We start from the raw sequence: 21,341 nt of genomic DNA, 5'->3' as shown, positions 1-21,341 counted from the left end.
AGTATGCATTGTCTTGTTTTTTTTTTTTTTCTTTTCGAAGTTGCCCTAAGCTGAAGTATGGAAAACCAACTTTATCCAAGAACACTATATGAATAAACAGAAAAATACCCATTTACTTAAATAATTAACCAAATTATTTATTCAGATCTCTTTAATACTGGACAGGATTCATCTGTTTGCTGTCCCCACTAAGCTCCAAACATTTGGGACTCCTAGTATCAATGGTTCTCTAAAGAGATTAGGGATAATATTAGGGTTAGGGCTAGGGTTAGAACTAGTGTTAGAACTAGTGTTAGGGTTAGAGTAAGTTTTTGGCTAATTTTTGATACTAGGTAGGATTCATCTTTTACCTAGCCCAACTATGTTCACCAAGTTTGAGCCTTCTAGGTGCAAATGTTCGCTGTCAGGAACAGTTTGTATTTTCAGGTATCACTGCATTATAACCTATATAGGTAATAAAAAATCCAGCTGGAAATCAAACAGGATTTGTTTTAGCTGCTTAAAACTTTACCAACTAAATCAGTTGTCTGTGTTCATTGTCTGGGTTGTTTCTTGTGGATGAAGCCCAATGGTGAAGCACAGAAAATCAAGTTTATCCAAGAGCACTCCGTTAGGAAACCAAGAAATACCCAGTTATTGAAATTCCTACTCCAAATCTTTGGTCAGATTTTTTTGATAATGTGCAGGAATTCATCTGTTTCCTTGCCCACTAGGCATCCCAAGTTTGTGTTTCCATGAATCACTGGTTCACTAAAGAGGTTAGGGTTAGCCTCAGGGTTTGTGTTAGTTTTAGTGCTAGGGTGACAGCTTATGTTATGGATGAATGGTTCCCAAATCAAGTTTGGGTTATTGTCAGGGTTTGTGTTAGTTTTAGGGCTAGGGTGACAGCTTTGTAATGGTTAGAGGTAGTTTTTTTCTTGTTTCATTGATACTGTGCAGGATTAATTTTTTCCTAAGCTAACTATGCTCTCCAATTTTGGACCTTCCAGGTGCACATGTTCACTGTCAAAAAATTTTGAATTTTCAAGTTTCAGTGCATTTTTACTTATAAGCATTAATGGAAATCAAGCTGAAAATCAGATAGGTTTTGTATTTGCTGCTTGGAACTTTACACATTGAATCAGGTCTCAGTGTGCATTGTCTTGTTTCTTTCTTGTTGAAGTAGCTCTAAGCTAAAGCATGCACAAACAACTATTTCCTGAGAGCAATCTATGAAAAAAAGAGGAAAATACAAAATTAATGGAATACCTTACCAAATTTTTTAGTCAGACATCTTTAATACATCACAGGATTAATCTGTTTTTTGGCCCCACTATGCTTCACATTTTTGGGACTCCTAGGGTCAATGGTTCCTTAAACAGCTTAGGGAGAGTGTTAGGGTTAAGTTCAGGGTAAGTTATAGGGTTAGAGCTAGTGTTAGGGTTAGAGTTAGATTTGGCTAATTTCCTTGACACTGGGCTGGATTTACATTTTACCTAGCCTAACTATGCTCCCGAAGTTTGGGAATTCTAGGTGCAATGGTTCACTGTCACCAACAGTTTGTATTTTCAGGTATCACTTCATTGTGACCGGAATGGCTGAATGAATATGTAGCTGGAAATCAAACAGGGTGTGAGCTAGCTGTTTGAAGCTTCACACACTCAAGAAGAACTCATTAATCTAGTAGTCCCAAATGTGTAGAGCATAGTGAGGTCAGCAAACAGATGAATCCTTTGCAGTATCAAAGACATTTGATTAAATAATTTGGTGAGTTATTTCAGTAAATGTGTATATTTTTGCTGTTATCATAGAGTGTTATCAGATTAAGTTATTTTTTTTAATATTTTTTTATTGTTGGTTGTTCAAAACATTACATAGTTCTTGATATATCATATTTCACACTTTGATTCAAGTGGGTTATGAACTCCCATTTTTACTCCGTTTACAAATTGCAGAATCACATCAGTTACACTTCCATTGATTTATATATTGCCATACTAGGGTCTGTTGTATTCTGCTGCCTTTCCTATCCGTTACTACCCCCCTCCCCTCCCCTCCCCTCCCCTCTTCTCTCTCTACCCACTCTACTGCAGTTCATATCTCCCCCTTGTATTATTTTTCCCTTTCCCCTCGTTACCTCTTGTATGTAATTTTGTATAACCCTGAGGGTCTCCTTCCATTTCCATGCAATTTCCCTTCTCCCTCCCTTTCCCTCCCACCTCTCGTCCCTGTTTAATGTTAATCTTCTTCTCATGCTCTTCGTCCCTACTCTGTTCTTAGTTACTCTCCTTATATCAAAGAAGACATTTGGCATTTGTTTTTTAGGGATTGGCTGGCTTCACTCAGCATAATCTGCTCTAATGCCATCCATTTCCCTCCAAATTCTATGATTTTGTCATTTCTTAATGCAGAGTAATATTCCATTGTGTATAAATGCCACATTTTTTTTTATCCATTCGTCTATTGAAGGGCATCTAGGTTGGTTCCACAGTCTTGCTATTGTGAACTGTGCTGCTATGAACATCGATGTAGCAGTGTCCCTGTAGCATGCTCTATTTAGGTCTTTAGGGAATAGACCGAGAAGGGGAATAGTTGGGTCAAATGGTGGTTCCATTCCCAACTTTCCAAGAAATCTCCATACTGCTTTCCAGATTGGCTGCACCAATTTGCAGTCCCACCAACAATGAACAAGTGTACCCTTTTCCCCACATCCTCGCCAGCACTTGTTGTTGTTTGACTTCCTAATGGCTGCCAATCTTACTGGAGTGAGATGGTATCTTAGGGTGGTTTTGATTTGCATTTCTCTGACTGCTAGGGATGGTGAGCATTTTTTCATGTACTTGTTGATTGATTGTATGTCCTCCTCTGAGAAGTGTCTGTTCATGTCTTTGGCCCATTTGTTGATTGGGTTATTTGTTATCTTGTTGTCTAATTTTTTGAGTTCTTTGTATACTCTGGATATTAGGGCTCTATCTGAAGTGTGAGGAGTAAAGATTTGTTCCCAGGATGTAGGCTCCCTATTTACCTCTCTTGTTGTTTCTTTTGCTGAGAAAAAACTTTTTAGTTTGAGTAAGTCCCATTTGTTGATTCTAGTTATTAACTGTTGTGCTATGGGTGTCCTATTGAGGAATTTGGAGCCCGACCCCACAGTATGTAGATCGTAGCCGACTTTTTCTTCTATCAGATGCCGTGTCTCTGATTTGATATCAAGCTCCTTGATCCATTTTGAGTTAACTTTAGTGCATGGCGAGAGAAAGGGATTCAGTTTCATTTTGTTGCATATGGATTTCCAGTTTTCCCAGCACCATTTGTTGAAGATGCTATCCTTCCTCCATTGCATGCTTTTAGCCCCTTTATCAAATATAAGATAGTTGTAGTTTTGTGGGTTGGTTTCTGTGTCCTCTATTCTGTACCATTGGTCCACCCGCCTGTTTTGGTACCAGTACCATGCTGTTTTTGTTACTATTGCTCTGTAGTATAGTTTGAAGTCTGGTATCGCTATACCGCCTGATTCACCCTTCCTGCTTAGCATTGTTTTTGCTATTCTGGGTCTTTTATTTTTCCATATGAATTTCATGATTACTTTCTCTATTTCTATAAGAAATGCCATTGGGATTTAGATTAAGTTATTTTTGAATGCTTCAGCTCTTTGGTACTTCAACAAGAAAGAATATTGAAAAGGCATTATGAGACCTGATTGATTGTGTGCAGTTTCAAGCACAAACTCTGTTGATTTCCATCTTGGTATCCATCACCCATATAGACAAAATTGCAGTGAAACAAAAAAAATACAAACTGTTCCTGACAGAGAACACTTGAATCTACATGGACCTAACTTGGCAAACATAATTAAGATAGGTAAAAGGTAAATCCTGTCCAGTATCAAAGAAACTAGACAAAAACTAATTCTAAACACAACACAAGCTTGTAACCTTAGACTTAAAACTAACACAAACCCTGATGCTAACCTTAACCTGTTTAGAGAACCATTGATCCTTGGAGTCCCAATATTGGGGAATCTAGTTGGGTACCAAACAGATGAACTCCTGCACCTTATCAAAAATATCTGACCAAACGATAGAAGGAGGAATTTCAATAACTTTTTATTTTTCTCTTATCTTATACAGTGCTGTTGGATAAAATTGGTTTTGTGTGCTTCAGCTTTTGGCGTCTTCTAGAAGAAAAAGAAAGAATAGAAAAGAAACGGATAATGCTTATGAAAAACTGATTGTGTGCGTGGAGTTTCAAGCAGCTAGCAGAAACCCTGCTTGATTTCCAACTCAATTTCCTTTCACCCATTTAGGTTAAAATGCATTGATACCTGAAAATACATACTGTTCCTGACAGCGAAAAGTTGCACCTGGAATGCCCGAAATTGGCGGGCATAGTTAGGCAATGGAAAAATGTGAAACCTGCCCAGTATCAAAGAAATTAGGCCAAAATTAACTCTAACACTAACAATAAATCTATCCATTGCACTAACCCTAATCCTAATACTACCCCTAAACTGTTTAGAAAAATGTTGATATGAACAGTCCCAAAAGTGTGGAGCATGTTGGGGTCAGCTAACATGAATCCTGTGCAATATCAAAAACATCTGACTAAATAAATTTGTTAGGTATTTCAGTAAATAAATATTTTCATGATTTTTTCATAGAGTATTCTACGATTATGTTGTTTTTGCAGGTATCAGTTTAGGGCTGCTTCAACATGAAAGACAATGCATCCTGAGACATGATTGACTGTGTGAAGTTTCAAGCAGCAATCACAAATCATGTTCAATTTCCATAAGCTGTATGGGTCAAAATGCTGTGAAACCTGAAAATACAAACTATTCCTGATAGGAAACACCTGCACCTTGATGGCCCAACTTGGTGAGCATAGTTAGGATAGGTAACAGATGAATTCTGTTCACTATCAAGGAGACTAGACAAAAACTAACTGTAACCATAATACAAGCTTTTAACCTTAGCTCTAAAACTAACACAAATCCTGACACTAACCCTAACCTGTTTAGAGAACCATTTATCATTGGAGTTTCAAACATTGGGAAGCTTATGCTATATGAAACAGATGAATTCTTGCCCTTTATTAAAGTAATCTGACCAAAAAAATCAGGAGAGGAATTTCAGTAACTGGATATTTTCAGTTTTCTTGAAGAGTGTTCTTGAATAAACTTGTTTTGTGTGCTTCAGCTTTAGGCCTCTTCTACATAAAACAAGTCAGACAATACTCATGGACACCTGATTGAGTCTTTAAAGTTTCAAGCAGCTAGAAACTTTTCAAATTCCAGCTCGATTTCCTTCACCCATATAGGCCAAATTGCAGTGAAACCTAAAAATACAACTGTTCCTGACAGTGAAGAGTCACACATAGAAGGCATAATCCTGGTTAGCATATTTAGGCTAGGTACAAGTTGAATATTTCCCATTGTCAAAGAAATTGCCCCAAAACAAATACTAACACTAACATTAGCTGTAAATCTTGCCCTAACCTTAACCATAATTCTTACCCTATTCTGTTGAACAAAATATTGATCCTAGTAGTTCCAAAAACATAGAGCATAGTGGGTTTAGAAAACAGATGAATCCTTTGCAGTATCAAAGACATCTGACTAAATAATTTTGTTAGGTATTTCTGTAAGTGTGTATTTTTCTGCTTTTATCATAGAGTGTTCTCAGATTAAGTTATTTTTGTATGCTTCATCTCTTTGGTACTTCAACAAGATAGAATTACAAAAATACAGTCTGAGACATGATTGAGTGTGTGAAGTTTCAAGGAGTAAGCACAAACTCTGTTCGATTTCCATCTTGATATCAATCACCCGTATAGACCCAATTGCAATGAAAGCTAAAAATACAAACTGTTCCTGACAGTGAAAACTTGCACCTAGATGGGCCTAACTTGGCAAGCATAATTAGAATAGGTAAAAGGTAAAACCTTCCCAGTAACAAAGAAACTAGGTAAAAACTCACTCTAACCATAACACAAGCCTGTAGCCTTAGACCTAAAACTAAAACTATCCCTGACACTAAACGTAAACCGTTTAGAGAACCATTGATCCTTGGAGTCCCAATATTGGGGAACCTAGGGGGCTATTAAACAGATAAACTCCTTTACCTTATCACAAAAATCTGACCAAACAATAGAGGAAGGAATTTCAATAATTGCTTATTTTCCTGTTTTCTAATACAGTGCTCTTGGAAAACTTGTTTTTGTGTACTTCAGGTTTTGGCTTCTTCTACAAGAAGAAGAAAAAAATACAGACAATGCTTATGGAGATCTGAGTGTGTGTGTGTGTGTTTTTTCGTGTGTAGTTTCAAACAGCCAGAAAAAAAAAAAAACTATTTGATGTCCACCTGGTTTCCATTCCCCCATATAGGTCAAAATGCATTGATAACTGAAAATTAAAACTGTTCCTGACAGCGAACAGTTTCACCTAGAATGCTTAAACATGGCATGAATAGTTAGGCTTGTTAAATGATGAAACCTGCCCATAATCAAAGAAATTAGCCCAAAACTAACACTAACCCTAACACTACATCTAACCCTAGCCTTAACAGTAACGGCAATCCTAACCCTATCTTTAAACTGTTTATAGAACCATTTATCCTAGGAGATCTAAAAGGATGGAGCATAATTGAGCCAGCAAACAGATGAATCTTGTGCAGTATCAAACACATCTGACTAAATAATTTTATTAGGTATTACAGTAAGTGTGTATTTTTCTGCTTTTATCATAGAGTGTTCTCAGATTAAGTTGTGTTTGCATGCTTCAGATTTTTTCTACTTCAACAAGAAAGAAACAAGACAATGCATTCTGAGACCTGATTGAGTGTGTAAAGTTTCAAGAAGCAAACACAAACCCTATTGAATTTCCATCTTTATTTTCATCATTTGTATTTGTCAATATGCAGTGAAACTTGAAAATACAAACTTTTCCTGACAGTGAATACTGACACATAGATGGCCCAAATTTGGTGAGCAGAATTAGGATAGGTAAAAGATGAATTTTGCCCTTTATCAAAGAAACTAGATAAAAACTAACTCTCATCATAACACAAGATTGTAACCTCTTCCATAGAAATAACACAAATCTGAAAATAACCCTTACCTGTTTAGGTAATAATTGACCCTTGGAATCACAAACATGGAGAACCTTGTGGGCAAATAAGCAGATGTATTCCCTCCTCTTATCAAAATAATTTGACCAAACAATTGGGGAAGGAATTTCAGTAACTTGGTATTTCCATGTTGGCTTAGAGAGTGCTCTTGAAAAATCTTGTTTCTGTGTGCTTCCTCTTTTGTTCTCTTCTACAAACAACAACAACAACAACAACAACAACAAAACAGACAATGATTATGGAGAACTTATAGAGTGTGTAAAATTTCAAGCAGCTAGCAAAAACCCTGTTTGATTTCCAGCTTGAATTCCATTCACCCACATAGGTTAAAATGCATTGATACCTGAAAATACGAACTGTTCCTGACAGAAAAGAGTTGCACCTAGAAGGCCCAAACTTGGCGAGCATAGTTAGGCAAGGGAAAAGGTGAAACCTGCCAAGTATCAAAGAAATTAGGCCAAAACGAACTCTAACACTAACACTAAATCTACCCGTAGCTCTGACCATAACCCTAACCCTATACCTAAACTGTTTAGAGATATGTTGTTTTGAGCAGTGCCAAAAGTGTGGACCATAGTGGGGCCATCAAACAGATGAATCCTGTGCAATATCAAAAATATCTGACTAAATAATTTTGTTAGGTATTTCAGTAAATGAATATTTTCTTTTCTTTTTCATAGAATATTCTCGGATTAAGTTGTTTTTGCATGCATCAGTTTAGGGCTGCTTAAAAATGAAAGAAACAAGGCAGTGCATCCTGAGACCTGATTGAGTCTGTGATGTTTCAATCAGCAAGCACAGACCCTGTTGGATTTCAATCACGTGTATGTGTCAAAATCTTGTGAAACCTGAAAATGCAACCTGTTTCTGACAGGAAACACTTGCACCTAGGTGGCCCAAATTTGGCAAGCATAGTTAGAATAGGTAAAAAAATGAATCCTGTCCAGTATCAAGGAAACTAGGAAAACGCTAACAATAACCATAACAGAAGCTTGTAACCTTAGCTTTAAACTAACACAAATCCTGAAACTAAAACTAACACAAATCCTGAAACTAACCATAGCGAACCACTTATCATTGGCATTTAAAACTTTGGAAAGCTAGTTACCTATCAAACAGATGAATACCTGCAGTTTATCAAAGAAATCTGACCAAAAATTAAGGTGAGGAATTTCAGTAACTGGGTATTTTCTGTTTTCTTTTAAAGTGTTCTTGGATAAACTTGTTTTATGTGCTTCAGCTTTAGGTCTCTTCTACATAAAGCAAATCAGAAAATGCTCATGGACAATTGATTGAGTGTGTGAAGTTTCAAGCAGCTAGAAAAAAAATTTTGAAATCCCGGATCGATTTCCATCACCCATATAGGTCAAATTGCAGTGAAACCTGAAAATACAACTTTTCCTGACAGTGAAGAGTTTCACGTTGAAGGCACAATCATGGCAAGCATATTTAGTCTAGGTACAAGTTGAATATTACCCAGTGTCAAAGAAAATGGCCAGAAACAAACTATAACCCTAACACTAGCTGTAAACCTTGCCCTAACCCTAACCGTAATTCGTACCCTGTTAATAAACTGTTGAAAGAAAAGATTGATTTTAGTAGTTCCAAAAACGTAGAGCATAGTTAGGTCAGTGAACAGATGAATCCATTGCAGTATCAATGACATCTGACTAAATAATTTGGTTAGGTATTTCAGCAAATGTGTATTTGGCTGCTTTTATCATAGAGGGCTCTCAGAATAAGTTATTTTTGCATGCTTCAGCTCTTTGGTACTTCAACAAGAAAGAATCACAAAAATGCATTCTGAGACCTGATTGAGTGTATGAAATTTCAAGGAGTAAGCACAAACTCTTCCATCTTGATATCCATCACTTGTATAGCCCAATTGCAGTAAAACCTAAAAATACAAACTGTTCCTGACAGTAAACACTTGGAGCTAGATGGGCCTAACTTGGCAAGCATAATTAGAATAGGTAAAAGGTAAATTCTTCCCAAATATCAAGGAAACTAGACAAAAACTAACTCTATCCATAATGCAAGCATGTAACCTTAGAACTAAAACTAACACAAACCCTGACACTAAACATTACATGTTTAGAGACCCATTGGTCCTTGGAGTCCCAATCTTGGGGAACCTAGTGGGCTATCAAATAGATGAACTCCTGCAACTTATCAAAAAAATCTGACCAAATAAAACATGGAGAAATTTCAATAACTGCTTATTTTCCTGTTTTCTTTTACAGTACTCTTGGATAAACTCGTTTTTGTGTGCTTCAGGTTTTGGCCCTTTCTACAAGGAAAAAAAACAGACAATGCTTATTGAGAACTGATTCTGTGTGTAGTTTCAAGCAGGTAGCAGAAACCCTGTTTGATTTCCACCTGGATTTCCATTCACCCATGTAGGTCATGGTGAATTGTGAAAATACAAAATGTTCCTGACAGAGAACAGTTTCACCTAGAATGACTAAACATGGCAAGAATAGTTAGGCTAAGTAAATGATGAAACCTAGACATAATCAAAGAAATTAGCCTAAAACTAACACTAACCTGAACACTAAATCCAACCCTAGCCCTAATTCTAACCCCAATCTTAACCCTATCCCTAAACTGTTTAGGGAACTGTTGATCCTAGGAGTTCCAAAAGGGTGGAGCATAGTGGGGCCAGCAAACAGATGAATCCTGTGCAGTATCTAAGACATCTGACTAAATAATTTGATTAGGTGTTTCAGTAAATGTGTATTTTCCTGCTTTTATCATAGAGTGTTCTCAGATTAAATTGTTTTCAGTGCTTCAATTTTTTTCTACTTAAACCAGGAAGAAACAAGACAATGCTTTCTGAGACATTATTGAGTGTGAAGTTTCAAGCAGCAACCATAAACACTATTGGATTTTCTTCTCTATTTCCATCACCTGTATTTGTCAAAATGCAGTTAAATCTGAAAATACAAACTTTTCCTTACAGGGAATACTGGCACATAGATGTCCCAAACTTGGTGAGCGTAGTTAGAATAGGGAAAAGATGAATCCTTCCCAGTATCAAAGAAACTAGAAAAAAAAAACTAACTCTAACCATAAAACAAGTTTTTAACCTTTGCCCTAATACTAACACAAACCTGACACTAACTCTAACCTGTTTAGAGAATCATTGACCCTTGAAATCCCAAACTTGGGTATCTTAGTGGGATAACAAGCAGATGTATTCCTGCTCCTTATCAAAAAAATCTGACAAAACAATTGGGGGAGGAATTTCAGTAACTTGGTATTTCCATGTTGCTTTACAGTGTGCTCTTGAAAAAAAACTTGTTTCTGTGTGCTTCTGCTTTGGGTCTCTTCTACAAAAAAAAATCAGACAATGATTACAGAGAACTGACAGAGTGTGTGAAATTTCAAGCAGCTAGCAGAAACCATGTTTGATTTCCAGCTGGGTTTGCATTCACCCATATAGGTCAAAATGCATTGATACCAGAAAATACAAACTATTCCTGAGAATGAAGAGTTACACACAGAAGGCCCAATCTTGGCGAGCATATTTAGGCAAGGGAAAATGTAAAACCTGTCCAGTATCAAAGAAATTTGGTCAAAACTAACTCTAACCCTAACAATAAATCTACCCATAGCCCTAAACCTAAACCTAACCGTAACTTTATCCCTAAAATATTTAGACAACTGTTGATACGAGCAGTCTCAATAGTTTGGAGCATAGTGGGGCCAGCAAATAGATGAAACCTGTGCAATATCAAAAACATCCTGCTAAATAATTTTGTTAGGTATTTCAGTAAATGAATATTTTCCTGTTGTATTTTTTTTCATAGAGTATTCTCAAATTATGTTGTTTTTGCATGCATTAGCTTAGGGGTGTTTCAAAATGAAAGTAACAAGGCAATGCATCCTGAGACCTGATTGAGTCTGTGAAGTTTCAAGCAGGAAGCACAAACACTGTTCAATTTCCATCACCTGTATGGGTCAAAATGCTGTGAAACCTGAAAATACAAACTGTTCCTGAAAGAAAACACTTGCACCTAGATGCCCCAAACTTGGTTAGCATAGTTCGAATAGGTAATAGATAAATCCTACCCAGTATCTAAGAAAATAGACCAAAATTGACTGTAAACATAACCCAAGCTTGTACCTTATCTTAAAAACTAACACAAATCCTGACACTACCCCTAACCTGTTTAGAGAACCATTTATCATTGGAGGTTCAATCTTTGGGGAGTGATCTATAAAATAGCTGAATTCTTGTGCTCTATTAAAATAATCTGGCAAAAAAATTATGGGAAGAATTTCAGTAACTGGGAAATTTTCTGTTTTCTTGTAGAGTGTTCTTAGATAAACTTGTTTTGTGTGCTTTAGCTTTAGGCCTCTTCTACATTAAACAAATCAGACAATGCTCATGGACAACTTATTGAGTGTGTGAAGTTTCAAGCAGCTAGAACAAACACTTTTCAAATTCCAGCTCAGTTTCCATCACCCATATAGGTCAAATTGCAGTGAAACCTGAAAATAAAACTGTTCCTGACACTGAAGAGTTGCATGTAGAAGGAACAATCTTGATTAGCATAGTTAGTCTAGGTACAAGTTTAATATTACCCAGTGTCAAAAAAAAATGGCCCAAAACAAACTCTAACCCTAACGCTAGCTGGAAATCTTGCCCTAACCCTAATGGTAATTCTTACCCTATTACTAAACTTTTGAAACAAACATTGATCCTAGTGTGATAGTGGGAGCAAATGTGACTCTATTTCGTTTTATGATTTCATCCTGTATAACAACCATGCCAAGTAGAAGAGTCATGGCCGGGGAAAGATGTTCTTTTCCTTTTGCTATAGAAACATTTAAGAACACAAAACTACCTAATGGGGTATTTTTTTCTGTAACTAGGGTAATGGTGTCCTGTTTCTGTAACTGGGGTGACTGTGCTAACTCTCTTTGTTTAGGCTTCCCTCTGCTTGTCTGCACTGTATCACTTCTGTAATCTGGCTTGCTTGCATTGGCTAGACCCTCTGAACATCCCTTTTGTGGTTTGCAGGCTTATAATGAGTGCCTTTGCAATTGTTCAGGGGAATAACTTTATGTTCTGGTCAGTGGCCACTTGTGTGCTTCAAGAAAAGCTTGATTCGATTATATGTGAGTGGTCTGGAAGTCAGTTTATGAAACCCTGGAAGGAAGTTTTAACTATAACATCTGGGGGCTCACCCTGGATTCATTTATTCCCTACCCTCAAGCCAAATTAGCCTCTAACAAGGGTCGTTTGGATTTTGTTCCTGAAGTAGAGGGGAGCTCCTGAGAGACTTTCCTCAGCCTCACTCTGAGGACGCCTCCAATCCATCCTAGGATGCTCTGAAAAGCCTCCTGCTGGCCTGTCAGTTCTGTTGAGTGGACTCTTTATTAGGAAAAAGGTCATATTGGATAAAGTCACTTACACCTTCGCGGGGAAAGGACAAGAAGTTGTCACTGTATCCCTGGAAGTCTCCCTGTGTGACCTCATCTCTCTATATCTGGGGCTCACTGGAGGCCTCCCTGGGAGGCCTTATCTGTCCGGGGGCAGGACAAGACGTGGTCTCTGCCCCATAAGAGGTTTTCTTGTGTGACCTCAGCGATTGTTGCTTGTCCTGTGTCTGTTCTGCTGTTTGTCATTTCTCCAGTGTCTTCTGCTTTTTGTCATTTGTCCAGTGTCAGTTCACCAGCCGTTTGTTCTGTTTGCGTGGTCTCTGCCCCATTAGAGGTCTCCCTTTGTGGTCTCAGCGATTGTTGCTTGTCCTGTATCTTTTCTGCTGTTTGTCGTTTCTCCAGCATCTTCTTGCTGTTTATCATTTGTCCCGTGTCTGTTTGCTGGCCGTTTGTCTTGTGTTAATCTGTCCATGTATTTTGTGTGGGCCGTTTTCTTGTTCTCATAACCACTCTTCTTTCATCAGGACTTCTTCGCTCCACTGACATCATGGGACAAGGAAGCTCTACAGAGATCTCTACCTGGACACCTTTAATTGTTTTCTTAACAATTTTCAGGACTTTCTCTGTTGGTTTGTTTTGTGTTCTATGTTAATTTCTACCTCAGTTTGTTTATAATGAAAAAAAAATGGTTAAAACAGTATTAACTGTGCTCACTATAGCTTGCGTTAAAATGTAAAGTGCTGCCAACTTGACTAAAAGAATTGTCAAAAGTAAAAGCTAAAGGTAAAAAGAAAAAGGCATTCTAGAGATTGTCTTCATTTAGGAACTTGGCCAGGTGGCCAACTGGGTAAATCATGTCAGTTCCTATACAGGACACATTAAAACTAAAGTGTTTTATAAGATTATTATTCCTAAATTGTATAACAAAATGCATAATTTTGTCTAAAAAATTTGGCTTTTGCCTCTCAGTATTTGCAAGCTAGTATAACTCCCAACTATTAAAAAAATGATGTAAAGATTTTTCAATGTCAGGCTAAAAGTTGGTGGCTGCTATCCAAGAAACCAGAAAAAACAGTTTAGAATGGTACCCCAACCTGGAGGACTCTCCCAAGGAGATCAATGAAGCTGCATCTTTGGGAAGTTCCTCCAGAGAGAAATAAGCCCCCTTCATTTGTCTATGTTCCCTCAACTATTTTCAGCTTTCATGAACAGGACCACCTCAGGAAAAAGGTCAGAAAATTTTAAAATTCTGTATTTGTTAAACTTCTAATTTTGTTCAAATATTCCTAGGTTAATATGTTTTTCTGATTACACTCTGCTTTATTCTAAAGCCAATTTACAAGTGTTAACTCTCAATCTGATAGGTTTTTAAAAATAAGCTACAAGGCTTTTGTTTGTCTGTTTGCTTTGTGTGGGTGCACCAGTGTACTGTCTGTTTACATGTATTGCCATGTTTACATATATTTGGTACAAAAAAAAATTGATATATGAGCTAATAAATTAACATTTTAAAAAAATGGATCCAAATATATTGGTCAATATAATTTAAAAGGTTCAATTTAAATTGGGAAAATAAATAAAAGTACAAATGTCTTTAAAGTTACTAATGCACAGTTTTGTTTCTAGATGATTAAACAGCTATTAAAATGTTAATGTCTATAAAGTGTCTGACATACGTAGTCTCTAGAATTTTTATTCAACAACACAAAAAAATTACTAATACTATTCAATGCATTTGTCTGATACATTGTTTTTTAAAATAAGATATATAAATTTTATCTAAACGTATATGAAATTAATCATGGATGTGTTTGTTAGAGACATCTAATTGGTTTACAAAGCTAAAATGCTAACTGTTAAATATAATATAAAGTACTCTTAACTCCTTAAATTCCATAAGGTAAAATAGTTAAACAATTTTGATGTTTTCATAAATTGGTAAACTAAAAAATAAATTTGAAATTATTTTGTGTTATTATAAAAACAAGGTTACCCTAAATTACAAAGTCCCAACAGGTATAATTCTACATACAAAAAGTGAAAAGGTTTCAACTGTATTTCAACTAAAGTACTGTAAATAACAAATATTTCATCTTATTAAAATGGTAATTTATCTAAATTCAAAAAATTATAAGGTAAGGGTTATATCAAGGTAGAAACATAAAAGGATAAATGGGTTAAAATTATTAAACAGTTCTAAATATAAAAATATATTTAATAAAAACGTTTCCAGGTAAAAAGTCTTTATGTGGTAAAATATCTAAGTAAATAACAAATTGTCTAATTAAGTAATATAAAGGTCTATAAATAAAAGACAAATATTAAAAGGTTTATATGTAACTAAGTTGGTTATATATGTAACACAAATATTTAAAACTATTCAAGGTTGTTCCCTAAGGACAAATAATAATGTACTTATATATTTATATGTTAAAATGACAAAAACTTCTAAAAATATTAATTACATTATGTCTGTTAAGTTTTATCCCCTAGAACAAGTAATCTTGGAGAAATTAAGGTTTTTACATCTGTGGCCAAACAACAACTGTTATTTTGAAGTATTGTCCTACATTACAAAGTAGATTTTCCTTTAAAAGATAAACTTGGTTAATAAAAAAAAAATCAATAAAAGTGTGGTACATTACTCTCTTTACAGATTAAATTTGTTCTTATCTTTCAGGTATACAAGTCTTCAAGGTAAAGGTTTAAATCAACATTTTATAAAGCTTGTATTCTTCAAACTAAAATTGTAATGGTAATTTAAACTTATAAAGATAATAAATTTTACTGGGGATTTATTTATTTTATTTGATGTTTTGTAACCAAATTTTATGTTACCTTTTACACTAAAATATAAAATTTTAAAAAATATTTTAAAAAGTAATGAGAGACTAATCTATTTAAAAATTAATATTTTAAAACAATTTGCCACTTTTCCACATGTAAAAAAAGTTAAGGGCTCTCAGCCTTTCATTAATTAATGTTTCAGATGTATGTCATGTTGTGATATCTAACATTCATACTGAGTCAGAAAACAGTATATGTAAACTTTATAAAATGAGATCTAAAAAGAAAGACACAGATTATCTTTAGAACTAAAACACTTTACCTAAGATTTTGAAGAGCACTGCATTACCTAAGAGAAGGCTCTGCCTCCCACCTTTCAGCATGTCAAATTAACTTCAAGTAGGCCAGATTTCAGTTAATTTAAAGTTATATTCAAAGAATAATTTATTGGAAAAATTACTGTGGTCTCCAAAAGAAAATATAATGTATAACTCAGCCAAAAATCAAAATTATATACAAGCTAAATATGTTTTTACTATTGTTAATTTCGCTTTGTATTTTTATTATAACTAAAAAAAGTTACCACTACACTTAGAGCAACCAAGAGACCTTTACTGTGACAGTGTTTCATTAAACACACAGAGAGAGAGAGAGAGAGAGAGAGAGAGAGAGAGAGAGAGAGAGAGAGAGAAAGAGAGAGAAGGAAAAACAGGGAAAAAGTGAGAGGGTGAATGAGAGAAAGTGAAAGAAAAAGGAGAGAGCAAGAGAGGAGGAATAGGCAAGAGAGAGATTTTATAGCCAAAATCTAATGGGGTCTCTGGGTCTGCAAGCTGCCTTGTTGGTCTACAGTGATTGGATCATACAGTAGATGCTAAGTTGTCATCTTCTGCCTTCAGGCAGATCTTCAGCATTACATAAATTAATAAATAAAATAAGGATATTTTGTTATGTAAAAATTAAACGAGGAGATATAAACATTAAAGTTAAAGCCCAGCATTCTTACATTAAATCTGGTAAAACTGACTTTCTGGATGTTTAAGGCCAAATTTATTTATTAAGGTTATAATAAAGGGGCCAAAGAAACCAATATTTGGCTCTTGCCCTCTAAGTCAGCTTGAACCCAGGAGAGGGGAAAAAGCTTTGAAACTCCAGGTCACATAACCTCCCGATAAGGGAGATTAATGTGACCTCTGGAGAACAGAAAATCAATGAGTGTACATGCTGCAAAAGAGTAGGGTCATTGAAAAAGCGAGACATGCCTGATGCTTCAAAGGGAAGCCATATGGTCAGCAAGACCTTGACTCATCCTAATGCAGATGACACTAACAGAGCTAAAATTCTGCTCACAAGTTCCCCAAGAGTGTCCTCCAAGGAAACTCAGCTGACTCTTACCAATAGATAGGAACAGGGTCAGTTTGACTAGCTTGGTTTTAAACACCTAACAAAAACAGTTAAAACCAAAGCACAGCCATTCCTGGATATTTAAAAAGAAACAACAGTTATTTTAATGCAACTTAAAATGTACGCTAGTGTTAGCATACCCCAAAATAAGTAAGTGGAAGCAACAAAAGAAAAATTCTTAGGCAAAATGCCTGATAAGTATCAATAAAAAACTGCCAGAAGGTTTTAGTCAGTTTAAGGCCTACAGATCCTCCTAACTTCCTACACAGGTAGATGTAATCAATGTTTACTAATATAATTATCTATCCCTAAGTAACAAAGGAATCTTTACTAAACACAGAGGTCATGCCAAAAAGGTATTTTTACAAAAATCAGATGACATTAACTAATTTAACTAAATGTTGTGTCTACATTCCTGATAATTCTGACAATGTTAAAGATTTATGTTCCCTAAAAAAGTGCCTCATTAGGCTTTGTTAGGCCTTGTTATGGGGACAATTTCTCAGGTATTCCACCTCCTGGTAAACCATTATTAATTTCTGACATTTTCATGATATTCATGGACAGGTTCCAGATGCTACAACTGCTATTTTTATTAATCTTACTTCAGCACTCATGTCTTTTTGTTTCTCTCATAGAAATTCCCACCCAGGTGAAATTACATCCTATTCTTCCTGAACCAGATTTTTGCCGTGGACTTCTTGACCCACTCAGTTTCTAAAAAAGGACTCCAAACTGCTTGCCCACTGCACATCACCCCCTTTCAGCTGGAAGTATCAAGAACGGTCATCGCCCTTTTCCCTTAAGGCAGTTGGAGTTCCCTAATATTAGAGGAAAAATTATGGTCAATATAGATTTTCACCAATATGTCTAGCTCAGAAGGATGTACCTGAAAAACTACTCCCAAGATTATACTGTGTGATCTCCCAGAAAGGGACACTTGCTTCCACAACCAAAATTTTAAAAGGAACAACTCCCTGTTCACCAAAAATTGTGCTTCCCGGGTCCCACTTTGAACTCCTTGATTAAATCTCCAAACTGTCAATATCTCTGAACTATGTAACCTACTATTTTGATCGAGTAAAGGAAATAGAACACCTGGACTTACTAAAAAGCCAGGCCCCACTGATTTATTAACATTGACTGACTTCCTCCATTTTAGTTCCCCTCCTGGCTGGTATCTACAGCTTTGGGAAACAAAACTCTTATTTCTGGCTCTAAAAATTTTAAGTCCCTCAGACGTCAAATGCATATAAATTTAAACTTCAGGTAATCGGTTCTAAAACCTATTCTCTTGGTCCCTTTGTTTGACTACCATCATTTCACTGGGGTTTGGCCCCAAGTTCTTCTCCTCATTGGTATTACTGTAGAACCCTGCCACTTAAAAACCCTCCTAAATCATACAAAAGTTTGTAGGTGAGGTCAGACTTATGGTCTTGCGAGCACAATATAGTCCCTTAGACACAGGAGGGTGAAAAAGAAACTGAGGCCTAATGATGTGCAAGGTTGACATCAAACCTACTAAACCAGTGGGGAATGTGATAGTAAGAGCAAATGTGACTCCATTTTGTTTCATGATTTCATCCTGTGAAACAGCCATGCCAAGTAGAGGAGACATGAATGGGATAAGATGTTCTTTTCCTTTTGCTATAGAAACCTTTAAGAACACAAAACTACCTAATGGGGTATTGTTTCTGTAACTAGGGTAACGGGACTCTGTTTCTGTAACTGGGGTGATTGGGGTAACTGTGATTAGTTAGGCTTCCCTCCACTTGACTGCACTGTCCTGCTTCTGGAACCTGACTTGCTTGCAATGGCTAGAACCCCTGAACTTCCCTTTAATGGTTTTCAGGCTTATAAGGAGTGCCCTTGTAATTGTTCAGGGCTAATTAGGGGAACAGATTTAAGTTCTGGTCAGCTGCCACTGGAGTGCTTCAACAAAGCTTGATTCGATTATACATGAATGGTCTAGGAGTCAGTTTATAAAATCCTGGGATGAAGCTTTAACTATAACACTAGTAGCTACAAAAATATAGAGCATAGTGGTGTTAGTAAACAGATGAGTCCTTTGCAGTATCAAAGACATCTCACTAAATAATTTGGTTATGTATTTCAGTAAATGTGTATTTTCCTGCTTTTATCATAGAGTGTTCTCAAATTAGGTTATTTTTGCATGCTTCAGCTCTTTGGTACTTCAACAAGAAAGAATCACAAAAAAGCATTCTGAGACCAGATCGAGTGTGTGAAGTTTCAAGAAATAAGAACAAACTCTGTTCAATTTCCATCTTCATATCGATCACCTGTATAGACCAAATTGCAGTGAAATCTAAAAATACAAACTGTTCCTGACAGCGAACACTTGCACCTAGATGTGAATAACTTACCAAGAATAATTAGGATAGGTTAAAGGTAAATCCTGCCTAGTATCAAAGAAACTAGACAAAAATTAACTCTAACCATAACACAAGCCTCTAACCTTAGACCTTAAACTAACACAAACCCTGACACTAACCCTAACCTGTTTAGAGAACAATTGACCCTTGGAGTCCCAATCTTGGGGAACCTTTTGGGCTATAATATGGATTAACTTGTGCACCTTATAAAAAATCTGATCAAACAATAGAGGGAGGAATTTCAATAACTCCTTATTTTTCTCATTTCTTATACAATGCTCTTGTATAAAGTTGTTTTTGTGTGCTTCAAGTTGTGGCCTCCTCTACAGAAAAAAAAGACACTGCTTATGGAGAACTGATTGTGTGTGTGTAGTTTAAAGCAGGTAGGAAAAACCCTATTTGATTTCCACCTGGATTTCCATTCACGCATATAGGTCAAAATGCATTGATACCTGAAAATACAAACTGTTCCTGACAGTGAATAGTTTTTCCTAGAATGCGTAAACATGGCAAGAATAGTTAAGCTAGGTAAATTATAAAACCTGCCCATAGTCAAAGAAATTAGCCCGAAACTAACACTAACCCTAACAGTAAATCTAACCCTAGCCCTAACCCTAACTGCAATTATAACCCTAACCCTAAACTGTTTAGAGAACTGTTGATTCTAGGAGTTCCAAAAGGGTGGAGCATAGTGGGGCCAACAAACTGATGAATCCTGTGCATTGTCAAAGACATCTGACTAAATAATTTGGTTAGGTATTTCAGTAATTGTGTATTTTCCTGCTTTTAACATACAGTGATCTTAGATTAAGTTGTTTTGCATGCCTCAGCTTTTTTTCTACTTTAACAAGAAAGAAACAAGACAATGAATTCTAAGACCTGATTGAGTGTGTAAAGTTTCAAGCAGCAACCATAAACACTATTGGATTTCCATCTCTACTTCCATCACCTGTATTTGTCAAAATGCAGTTAAACCTGAAAATACAAACTTTTCCTGACAGGGAATACTTGCACATAGATGTGTGAAACTTGGCTAGCATAGTTAGGATAGGTAAAAGATGAATCCTGCCCAATATCAAAGAAAATAGAAAAAAATTAACTCTAACCATAACACAAGTTTTTAACCTTTGCCCTAAAACTAACACAAACCTGACACTAACGCTAACCTGTCTAGAGATTCATTGACCCTTGGAATTCCAAACTTGGGGAACCTAGTGGGCTAACAAGCAGATATATTCCTTCCCTTTTCAAAAAAAATCTGACCAAACCATTATGGGAGGAATTTCAATAATTTGGTATTTCCATGTTGTCTTAGAGAGTGCTCTTGGAAAAACTTGTTTCTGTGTGCTTCCGCTTTGGCCCTCTTCTACAAGAAAAAAACAGACAATGATTACGGAGAACTGATAGAGTTTGTTCATTTTCAAGCAGTTAGCACAAACCATGTTTGATTTCCAGCTGGATTTGCATTCACCCATACAGATCAAAATGCATTGATACCTGAAAATACAAACTGTTTCTGACAGCGAAGAGTTGCACCTAGACGACCCAAACTTGGCGAGCATATTAGCAAGGGAAAAGGTAAAACCTGCCCAGTACCAAAGAAATAAGGCCAAAATTAACTCTAACCCTAACACTAAATCTACCCATACACCTAACCCTAAACATAACCCTATCTCTAAACTGTTTATAGAAATGTAGATGCGAGCAGTCCCAAAATTGTGGAGCATAGTGAAGCCATCAAACAGATGAATCATGTGCAATATCAAAAAACAACTGATTAAATATTTTTGTTAGGTATTTCAGTAAGTGAATATTTTTCTGTTTTTTCATAGAATATTCTCAGATTAAGTTGTTTTTGAATGCATCAGCGTAGGGCTGCTTAAACATGAATGAAACAAGGCAATACATCCTGAGAACTGATTGAGTGAGTGAAGTTTCAATCACAAGCCAGTTTTGATCAGGAAGCTTAAACCCTGTTGGATTTCTGTCATGTGTATGGGTCAAAATTCTGTGAAACCTGAAAATACAAACTGTTTCTGACAGGAAACACTTGCACCTAGATGGCCTAAAGTTGGCGAGCAGAGTTAGGATAGGTAAGAGATGAAAGGACAAAAACTAACTCTAACCATAACACAAGCTTGTACCTTAGCTCTAAAACTAACACCAATCCTGACACTATCCCTAAGCTGTTGAGTGAACTATTTATCATTGGAGTTTCAAACTTTGGTATAATGAATTCCTGTGCTTTATCAAAGAAATCTGACCA

The sequence above is a fragment of the Callospermophilus lateralis genome, chromosome 8 (genome assembly GCF_048772815.1).
Source record: "Callospermophilus lateralis isolate mCalLat2 chromosome 8, mCalLat2.hap1, whole genome shotgun sequence".
Taxonomy (NCBI): domain Eukaryota; kingdom Metazoa; phylum Chordata; class Mammalia; order Rodentia; family Sciuridae; genus Callospermophilus; species Callospermophilus lateralis.
Note: the sequence above shows the minus strand (reverse complement) of the source record.